Source organism: Triticum aestivum, chromosome 4A (genome assembly GCF_018294505.1).
Source record: "Triticum aestivum cultivar Chinese Spring chromosome 4A, IWGSC CS RefSeq v2.1, whole genome shotgun sequence".
NCBI classification, from domain to species: Eukaryota; Viridiplantae; Streptophyta; class Magnoliopsida; order Poales; family Poaceae; genus Triticum; species Triticum aestivum.
Genome location: NC_057803.1, coordinates 465,869,233 through 465,879,651, shown reverse-complemented (window position 1 = coordinate 465,879,651; position 10,419 = coordinate 465,869,233).

Below are 10,419 nucleotides of genomic sequence, written 5' to 3'. Positions count from 1 at the left end.
AGCAAGTCGGTGCGTGTGGAGGCCAACTCAGCCTGGGCCAAAGCCTAAGCTGCCTTGGCGGCCCTCTCGTGATGCTCTGCCTCGTTCAGCTTTGCCTTAAGGGCGGCAGTCCTGCCCTCAACCTCGGCTTCCAGGAGCTCCAGCTTCAGGCGGTACTCATCGGCAAGATCCACGCAAGCCTTTGCCACCCTCCGGTCGACCTCCTCCTGGATATTGGCTTCCCGCATGGTGACGGCGTCCTCAGCCATGGCCACCTGGTGCTCCCTCACCTCCAGCCTCTCAAGCTGCAGGTTGCACTCCAAGGCCTCCAGCACCAACACTTCCTCGTGTTTCAAGATCTCCTTCTCTTCAGAAGGTGCTCCCCTCATTGACGCCAAGACGTCCCTGCGTGCCGCGATCCACTGCTCAAGGGTAGTGTTCAAGGCCTGGAGCTCCCATTCACGCTCCTCGGCAGCCTCACGGCGATGGTCGGCTGCCCTGGCCTCCTCCAAGGCCTGGGCGCAAGCCTGGCGTGAGGTTGCAAGGGACACCGCAGCCTTTTCTTTGTCGCTCTCATGTTGAAGATGCCCGAAGTTGATGGCCACCTTCAACTGGTGCCACTCGTTCACCAGTCGAAGGTCCTCCATCTCAAGGCGGGCGCCGACGTTGGCAAGCTCTTTTCTGAGCCAGCTCAGTGCGCCCGTCGCCTCCCGAAGGAGCTCGTGGCGTACAGCATCGCGCTTGCGTGTGACCTCCAACGCACGGCCAAGCCCGTCCATCGTGCCAGAAGTTGTTGGGAAAGCTCGAGGTGGCCTACCTACCCCTGGCGGGGGGCTGGAGGCCGGCGCTTTCCCTGCCACCTTTCGGGCCTCGGCGGAGGTGCCGGGTGGCGTGGCCTTGATACTCGAAGAAGAATCCAAGGCCAGGATTACCTAGCCACCAGTGAAGACCAATGGAGGAGCCCTCAACATGCCTTCTGCACCCTAGGCCGGACCATGAAAGAGGGGTGACAGGAATGCAGGATCAAGACCCCACATCGGCGCGTTTACCTCTTGGACAAGCCATGTTCCTAGTGCAATGGTCTAGCATGGGGAGCTCAAGACCAGGGATGAGCCAAGGACTGGTGGAGGCCGCTCCTCGAGAGATCTCACCGATGCAGTCGAAGGGATCCTAAAGAACCATTGTCAGGAAAGGACGCAACACGCGGGAAATCGCGAAGATAAGGTACTTACTCATCTATGGCTATGTACTTCCTCTGCTTCAGGGCCAGTAGGCATCACCACTACAGCTTGGAGACCCATTTCTCTTGCCATGTGCTTCGAAGTTCAGTTGAAGCGGGTCGAAGCCCGGGGCGTGACCGTCAGCATCTGGGGCATTCAGCAGGGCCCCCGAGGTGGCAACCTCAGGAGTATCAGACTGCACCAGCTCCCCAGTCTCCGCCTCAGGACTGTTTACCTGGCCTTCAGGGGCGGCGACCTCGAGAGCCTCGGACCGCACCACCTCTTCAGCCGCCCCCTCGGGACATCTCAGGAACGCCGGGCTTCGCCGTCTCTTCAGCAGCAGCCCCGGTGGCGTGCGCCCCCTGCATCCGCCTCTGGGGTGTGCACCGCGGTGACGGTGGGCAGAGGAACCACCAGGATGGGGTTCTCACGGGGCCCTTCAAGGCTGGCCAGGCGAAGCCCCCACTCATCAAAGAGGGGCATCTGCCTCATGAACTCCTCCGTATTCGAGGAACAATACAAAAGTCAACCCTCCTCCTGAAGAGCTCGAGCACCACGCGCAGCATCTCAGGAGGAAGTGCAGGAACATGGAGCCTCATGGGGTCCCTGCTGCCAATGAAGGTCCACATTCATTGAGAATGGCGCTGAAGCGGAGCAATACGGCACTGGACGAAGTCCTTCACCACCCTGGACGCTGTCACCCCGAGCTTCTTCAACCAAGCCAGCCGGTGCCAAACGTGGGCAAGCCGATGGTCGATGAGCTTCGCGTGCCCCCAGCCAGAGCTAGGTATAGCCGACGCCCATGGAAGCAAGAGCAGGGAGTTTAGCACGCTGACATACACGAACACCCACCGCATCCGAAATCCACTTACAACCGGCTAAAGCTCGAAGTCGATCCCCGAGCCGGCTATCGCTGCCACGGCCTGAAAGGCCATGCACCCCGAGCACTGGCGGGCATCGACCAGGTGAAGCGATAAGAAATGACGAAACAAGGCCACGGAGGGGGCAATGCCCACCATGGCCTCGCAGACGAGGGTGAAGACAGAAAGGAGAACAATGGACTGAGGATCCAGATGCAGTGCATGGACTTGGTAATGTGAAAGTATGGCGTTGAAGAAATAAGAGAAGGGGGTAATCATGCGAGCCAAGAGGGCATGAAGATGGATGGGGATCTCAATGGCTGCTATGTCAACCATGGCTCGGAAAGCAGGCCAAGCCACCATCAGGCTCCACTCGTTGGAATTGGCAGCGAGCGTCGGAAAGATCTTGTCCAACCCTTCTTGGTTGACCACCGTCGACCGCTCGAGGGCGGGTTCGAAGGCTAGTGGAGGTTCGATTAAGGCACAGGTTTTCCCCTTCTTTTTCATCCTCAAACGCGGTGCCATGGCGACCGAGGAGGACCACTGCCGGCATCGAATCCGGGAAGGGAGCCGCTGTTTTTCAGGAAGGTGAAGGAGCCAAGGGAGCGCGCAACAAGCAATGAAGGCGGAGCAGCTTTGGCAGCGGTGGCCGCTGAGGGAGTCCTGGATTAGGGGGTGTTCGGATAGCCGAACTATACCTTCAAGCCGGACTCCTGGACTATGAAGATACAAGATTGAAGACTTTGTCCCGTGTCCGGAAGGGACTTTCCTTGGCGTGGAAGGCAAGCTTGGCGATACGGATGTTCAGATCTCCTACCATTGTAACCGACTCTATGTAACCCTAACCCTATCCGGTGTCTATATAAACCGGAGGGTTTTAGTCCGTAGGACAACATACACATCAACAATCATACCATAGGCTAGCCTCTAGGGTTTAGTCTCTTTGATCTCGTGGTAGATCAACTCTTGTAATACCCATACCATCAATATTAATCAAGCAGGACGTAGGGTTTTACCTCCATCGAGAGGGCCCGAACCTGGGTAAAACTTTGTGTCCCCTGCCTCCTGTTACCATCCGGCCTAGACGCACAGTTCGGGACCCCCTACCCGAGATCCGCCAGTTTTGATAACGACATTGGTGCTTTCATTGAGAGTTCCTCTGTGCCGTCGCCGTCAGGCCTGATGGCTCCTACGATCATCAATGGTGATGCGGTCCATGGTGAGACCTTCCTCCCCGGACAGATCTTCGTCTTTGGCGGCTTTGCACTGTGGGCCGATTCACTTGGCCATCTAGAGCAGATCGAAAGCTACGCCCCTGGCCGTCAGGTCAGATTCGGAAGTTTAAACTACACGGCTGACATCCGCGGGGACTTGATCTTTGACGGATTCGAATCACTGCCGAGCGCTCCGCACTGTCACGACGAGCATGATCTAGCTCTGCCGCTGAACAGTGCCCTGGAGGCCGCACCTGCATCGGCTCTGGCCTCTGGTTCGGAGCCGACCGCGCCGATCAAGGATGGGTGGTTGGACGCCGCCTCGGGGGCTGCGATCCCAATGGCGGTTGAGCCGAACACCAGCCCCGTACTCTGCAAGACTCGTGACTCCATGGAGCTGGATTCTTCTCCGGACTACGAACCCTCCACGCCCCTGCCGAGCGAATCCGGTTGGGCGCCGATCATGGAGTTCACGGTCGCGGACGTCTTTCAGCACTCGCATTTCAGCGATATCCTGAAATCGTTGAAGTCTCTCTCTTTGTCGGGAGAGCCCTGGCCGGACTACGGTCAGCGAGGTTGGGGCACAGACGATGAAGAAATTCAAAACCCACCCACCACCCACTTTGTAGCCACTGTCGACAACCTAACCGACATGCTCGACTTCGACTCCAAAGACATCGACGGTATGGACGCCGATGAAGGAGATGATGAAGAACCAGCGCCTACTAGGCCCTGGAAAGCCACCTCGTCATATGACATATACATGGTGGACACCCCAAAAGAGGGAGAGGGCGATGGAACAGCGGAGGATGACCCCTCCAAGAAACAGCAAAAGCGTCGGCGTTAGCGGCGCCGCTCAAAATCCTACCAACACAAAAACGGCGATTCTAGCACGGGAGATAATAAAACCCTGGAAAGCGCCAAAGAACATCCCCCCGAGCAAGATTTAGCACAGGAGGATGGAGAAACCAGCCCTCATGAGAGAGCGGTCGACAGAGAGGTCGAGGACGATAATTGTATGCCTCCCTATGAAGACGAGGCAAGCCTCGACGACGATGAATTCGCCGTGCCGGAGGGTCCCGTCAAACAAGAGCGTTTTCAACGCAGGCTTATGGCCATGGCAAGAAGCCTCAAGAAAAAACAGCAGCAACTTAAAGCTGATCAAGATCGGCTAGTCGATAGATGGGCTGAAGTCCTCATGGCTGAAGAGCATAAACCCGAACGCCCCTCCAAGTGCTACCTCAAGCGCAGGTTGCTACCCCAATTAGAGGAGGAAGCACTCGACGCGGCCGACAGGCCACCTCGTGGCCGCGACAGAGAGGCCTCATGGCCCTCCACCCAAGCCGCACCCCGTACTAAGGCACGGGAATATGCGCGGGATTTACGAGACATGTTGGAGGACAAGGCAAGGCAAACAAGATCGATCTACAGATCGCGTAGGCACCCCACGGCTCGAGACGATAATCGTCACGCCGGCCACAAATTCGGCAGGGCCGAACACAGTAGACAAAGCTCATTGGAGCTACGTCATGATATCGCCCACTACAGAGGCGCCGCACAACCATTGTGCTTCACAGACGAAATAATGGATCATCAAATCCCCGAGGGTTTCAAACCCATAAACATCGAATCATATGACGGCTCAACAGATCCCGCGGTATGGATCGAGGATTACCTCCTTCATATCCACATGGCCCGCGGCGATGATTTGCACACCATCAAATACCTCCCACTCAAGCTTAAAGGACCAGCCTGGCAGTGGCTTAACAGCCTGCCAACGGGATCAATCAGCTGTTGGGAGGACCTGGAAGCCGCATTCCTCGACAATTTCCAGGGCACCTATGTGCGACCCCCAGACACTGACGACCTAAGCCATGTAATTCAGCAGCCAGACGAATCGGCCATGCAATTCTAGACACGGTTCCTAACAAAGAAAAATCAAATACTCGATTGTCCGGACGCAGAGGCCTTAGCAGCCTTCAAGCATAATATCCGTGGCGAATGGCTTGCCCGGCACCTAGGACAAGAGAAGCCGAAGTCTATGGCAGCACTCACGGCACTCATGACCCGCTTTTGCGCGGGAGAGGATAGCTGGCTTGCTTGTAGCAACAATATGACCAAGAACCCTGGTAGTTCAGACATCAGGGACGTTAGTGGCAGGTCGCGTCACAACCAACAGAAGCGCTGCATCAACAGCGACAATGCTAAGGATACGGCAGTTAATGCCGGATTCAGAGCCTCTAAATCCGGTCAGCGGAAAAAATCATTCAAAAGGAACCCTAGGGCCCGTCCAGCTTGGACCGAATACTCGACCGCTTGTGCCAAATACACGGCACCCCCGAAAAGCTAGCCAATCACACCAACAGGGATTGTTGGGTGTTCAAGCAGGCAGGCAGATTAAGCGCTGACAATGAAGACAAGGGGTTGCATAGCGACGACGACGAGGAGCCCCGGCCGCCGAACAACAATGGAAAGAAGGGTTTTCCCCCACAAGTGCGGACGGTGAACATGATATACGCCACCCACGTCCCCAAAAGGGAGCGGAAGCGCGCGTTAACGGATGTATACACGGTAGAGCCAGTCGCCCCAAAGTTCAACCCATGGTCCTACTGCCCGATCACCTTTGATCGAAGAGACCATCCCACTAGCATCCGTCATGGCGGATTCGCCGCATTGGTTCTCGACCCAATTATTGACGGATTTCATCTCACTAGAGTCCTTATGGACGGCGGCAGTAGCCTGAACCTGCTTTACCAGGATACACTGCGGAAAATGGGCATAGATCCCTCGAGGATTAAGCCCACCAAAACGACCTTTAAAGGCGTAATACCAGGTGTAGAGGCCAGCTGCACAGGCTCAGTCACACTTGAAGTGGTCTTCGGATCCCCGGATAATTTCCGAAGCGAGGAGTTAATCTTCGACGTAGTCCCGTTCCACAGTGGCTACCATGCACTGCTCGGGCGAACCGCATTTGCCAATTTCAATGCGGTCCCGCACTATGCATACCTTAAGCTCAAGATGCCAGGCCCTCGAGGAGTAATTACGGTCAATGGAAACACCGAACGCTCCCTCCGAACAGAGGAGGACACGGCGGCCCTTGCAGCGGAAGTACAAAGCAGCCTCTCCAGGCAGTTCTCCAGTCCGGCCATTAAACGTCCGGACACAGTCAAGCGCGCCCGGAGTAACCTACAACAAGACCGCCTAGCACGTTTCGAGCAGGCGTAGCAATGCGGCCCCAACCCCAACCCCCGCGAAAAGGCGATGCCAGTACTTCGCGTACATAACTACACCCTAGAAATACCATGGGCATAGGGGGAGGGGCACCATCACGGCACGCCCAAAACACGGCTTAAACCGCACCAGGGGCTGCCGACCTTTTTTATACTTTTCTCTTACTTCCAGGGCTCTACTCTTCGGAAGGCTTGTTCAGCAGTTCAATTGCCGCACAAACGATGCAAGGACCAGGGAAGCAGACAAGCCATGCCGCATTACGGAAATCCCAGGTGGTCTCTATCACGAGCAGTATACCTGTTTCGGATACTATCCCGCAACTTGCCCCTGAAGCAAACATGTTAAATAGTCCAACTTTTCCTTTATCGCATCACTTGTATCGTTCTGCTTTGATCGCAGCTATTTCAGTGAACAATGCATAGCTTTTGTCCATTTTTTGCATTACCATTTTTTTAATATATATATATATATATATATATATATATATATATATATATATATGTTCCTTAATGACATGTTCCACCCGTACACTTTGGTACGGCCAAAATACGCCAGGGGCTTCAGTACCCCTCAACATGGTGTGAGAAGTCCGAACACTTTAACAAGTGCGGCACCCCGAACTTATAGCATTATATGCATCGGCTCCGAATCATGTCTTGGGTCAATAGTTGGGTTTGCCCGGCTCCTATGTTTTGGTGCCTTACGTTCCGCTATATCGGCTAAGGTAGCACTAGGAGAACCACTGTGATTGTGCCCCAGTTGAGCTGGGCCGAGCACCTCAGTGGAGAAAGCTAAAACTGACTGTCATGATGAAGCGAGAGTTGGTCGCTGTTCGAGAGGTTTTTTTGAGTCCCTAAAGACTTTGCCGCTTCAGGCGAGGAGCCGGCTCTGTCCGGCCAAGGCGTGGATAGCGCCCCGAAATCGGTCTTCCGAATACTAGGGGCTTCGCCGAAATTTAAAATTATAGAATTCTATGGCTAAGTGAGAGTGTTCACGCATTATAGTCTGATTGCCTCGTTCGTTGGGCTGAGCGCCTCCCTCGAAGGACCCAAATATGGGAAAAAGAGCACCCAGGTTTATCCCCGAACACCCCAGCACTAGCGGCATGGGGGTAGAAGCCGACGACTCGCCATCTCTTAGTATTGATAAACAGCCGCACAGAAGGTAATATTTTAAATTCAAGCAGCATTGCTTAGCGCATATGAACAAGTTTTCAGCGCACAGGATAACACGAGCGGGTTTTACTCAAAAAATACATCCTTGGTACATTCATCCGCAACAAGACGGGCACCCTTCAGAACATCCTTATAATAATTCTCGGGCTTGCGATGCTCTCTCCCCGGAGGTGGCCCGTCCTTCACAAGCTTCTCCGCATCCAGCTTGCCCCAGTGCACCTTAGCACGGGCAAGGGCCCTACGGGCACCTTCAATGCAGACGGAGCGCTTGATGTCTTCAAGCCTCGGATAGGCCTCCACCAGCCACCGCACCAGCTCGAAATAGCTCCCAGGCGGAGCCTCTCCAGGCCACAGCCGAACTAGGAGGCCTTTCATGGCCTGTTCGGCCGCCTTGTGGAGCTCGACCAGTAGCTTCAGCTGGTTGCTCAGGGGCACGGGGTGTCCGGCCTCAGCGTACTGAGACCAGAACACCTTCTTCGTCGAGCTGCCCTCCTCGGCTCGATAGAATGCGGCGGCATCAAATACACTCCGGGGAAGATCTACGAACGCTCCTGGAGAGCTCCGGATTCGGGTAAGTAACAGGTAACTCACGTTTATGTGTTTGCTTTGCATAAAGAATGCCTTACCCGCCGCAATCTTCTTCACCTCATCCAACTCCTAGAGGGTCTTCTGGGACTCGGCCTTGGCAGACTTGGCATTTTCTATAGCTGCCGCGAGCTTGGACGCTCGCGTCTTCGAGTCAAGCTCCGAACTCTCATGTTTCTTCATGAGAACCTGGAGCTCTTCCCGCACCTTGCCAACCTCAGCCTCATACCTCTCCCGCTCGGTGTGCTCCACGGCCACACTCTTCTCGGCCTCGAGCAGTGCTTGCTTAAGGGTCGCCACCTCAGACGTGGCCCCTGCAATAGCCATGTCAATCATGTCATTTTTTTTGCAATTGCACCTTTTTTATATACATATTCAAACAGGGTATTTCTTACCTTCCTTCTCCTCGAGCTGCTTCTTGGCACGCCCGAGCTCTTGCTCGGCCTTCTTGAGACTCTGCTTCAGCACGTCCACTTCCGCAGTCAGTGCGGCGGACGATAGCAGAGAAGCCTGCATACGCATATTGACTCCTTTTGTTAGACTCCCGCGAATTCTTTGATCCTCTATTCGGCTTTTCTTCCCGAATGCCCAACAGAGCATCAAGGGCTACTGTCTATGTGGTAACATTATTTGAACATTCTTTACTTACCTCAAAGCCTGTTAAAAGGCTTGTACAAGCTTCAGTCAGTCCGCTTTTGGCGGACTGAACCTTCTAGATCACCGCACTCATAATAGTGCGGTGCCCCTCGTCGATGGAGGCACCTTGGAGCGCCTCCAACATATTGTCCGATGCCTCAGGTTGGGCGGAGGTCACCGGCACGGTAGGCTTGTTCCTCTCGAAAGGAGGTCGCCCGCCGGACTCTGGAACCCTTGAAGATTCCGGAGCTGTGTCCGGCCTTAAGCCGGACTTGGAGCCCTGGGGGGTTTCATCCCCTTTACTCCTGGAGTCTGGGAGGTCGCCTTGCGGCGCCCCCAGAACCACCTCCTCCCGGCTTGGAACTTGTTGGGACAACACTTCGGTGTCGTCCGCAGGGCGGGGGGATGAAGCCATTGGAAGCGAGTTCACCTCCGACGGGTCCAGCGAGCCGCTTGACGATGAGTCAAGCCGGTCCTTGGGTGGGCTGCACAAACATATTCGACATAAGGAAAATTTGTGCAAAAAACGAATACTATGAATTACCCCGGTATCCGGACACTTACGATTTCGCCAGGGGCTTGGCCTTGGGCTACCACTCCTCTTCGTCGTCGTCGGCGTCGGTGGAGCAGTCCGGAGGAAGGGTTTTCCCCTTCTTGGACCCTCCGGCCTCCTCGGGGAGGGCGGCCTTCCTTTTCTTCTCTCCTCCCGCTGGAGGGGGAGAGGTCTCTTCTTCTTCCTCCTCGTCTTCATGAGAGGAAGGCGCTTCGGGACCGTCGGATGACGAATCCGACACCTCCTGATGCCGGGCACTCTTTCGAGTCCCCGTGGCCCTTTTCGTGGCCTTCTTCTCTGGCACCACATAGGGCGCCAGAACCAGAAGCTTCGCCAAGCGAGCGTCCGCTGGGCCTTCGGGCAGAAGAGCCGGATAGTTGATCTGTCCGGACGTCGCCACCCAATCCTATCAAAGATAAGGGAACTCAGATCTCGCATAGAGTCAAACCATGAAAAACTGATACCCTGTAAAAGGACAAAAACGGCTTACCGCATGAGCATGATGCTGAGTACTGAATCCGCGATCCTCGGCGGCGGATGAGGGAGCCTCGGCGCCCTTGAAAAGCACCCTCCAGGCATCTTCGTATGTCGTGTCGAAGAGCCTGTTTAGAGTTTGATGCTGCGCCGGGTCGAACTCCCACATGTTGAAGGCCCGTCATTGACACGGGAGGATCAGGCGGACGAGCATAACCTGGACTACGTTGACAAGCTTGAGCTTCTTGTCCACCAGGGTTTGGATGCATGTTTGGAGTCTGGTCAGCTCTCCTTTTTTTCCCATGACAGGCTGGTCTCCTTCCAGGAGGTGAGCCGCGTAGGGGGTCCGGACCGAAACTCGGGGGCTGCGACCCATTCGGGGTCGCACGGCTCGGTGATGTTAAACCATCCCGATTGCCACCCCTTCAGGGTCTCCACAAAGGAGCCCTCGAGCCACAGGACATTGGCCATCTTGCCAACCATGGCACCGCC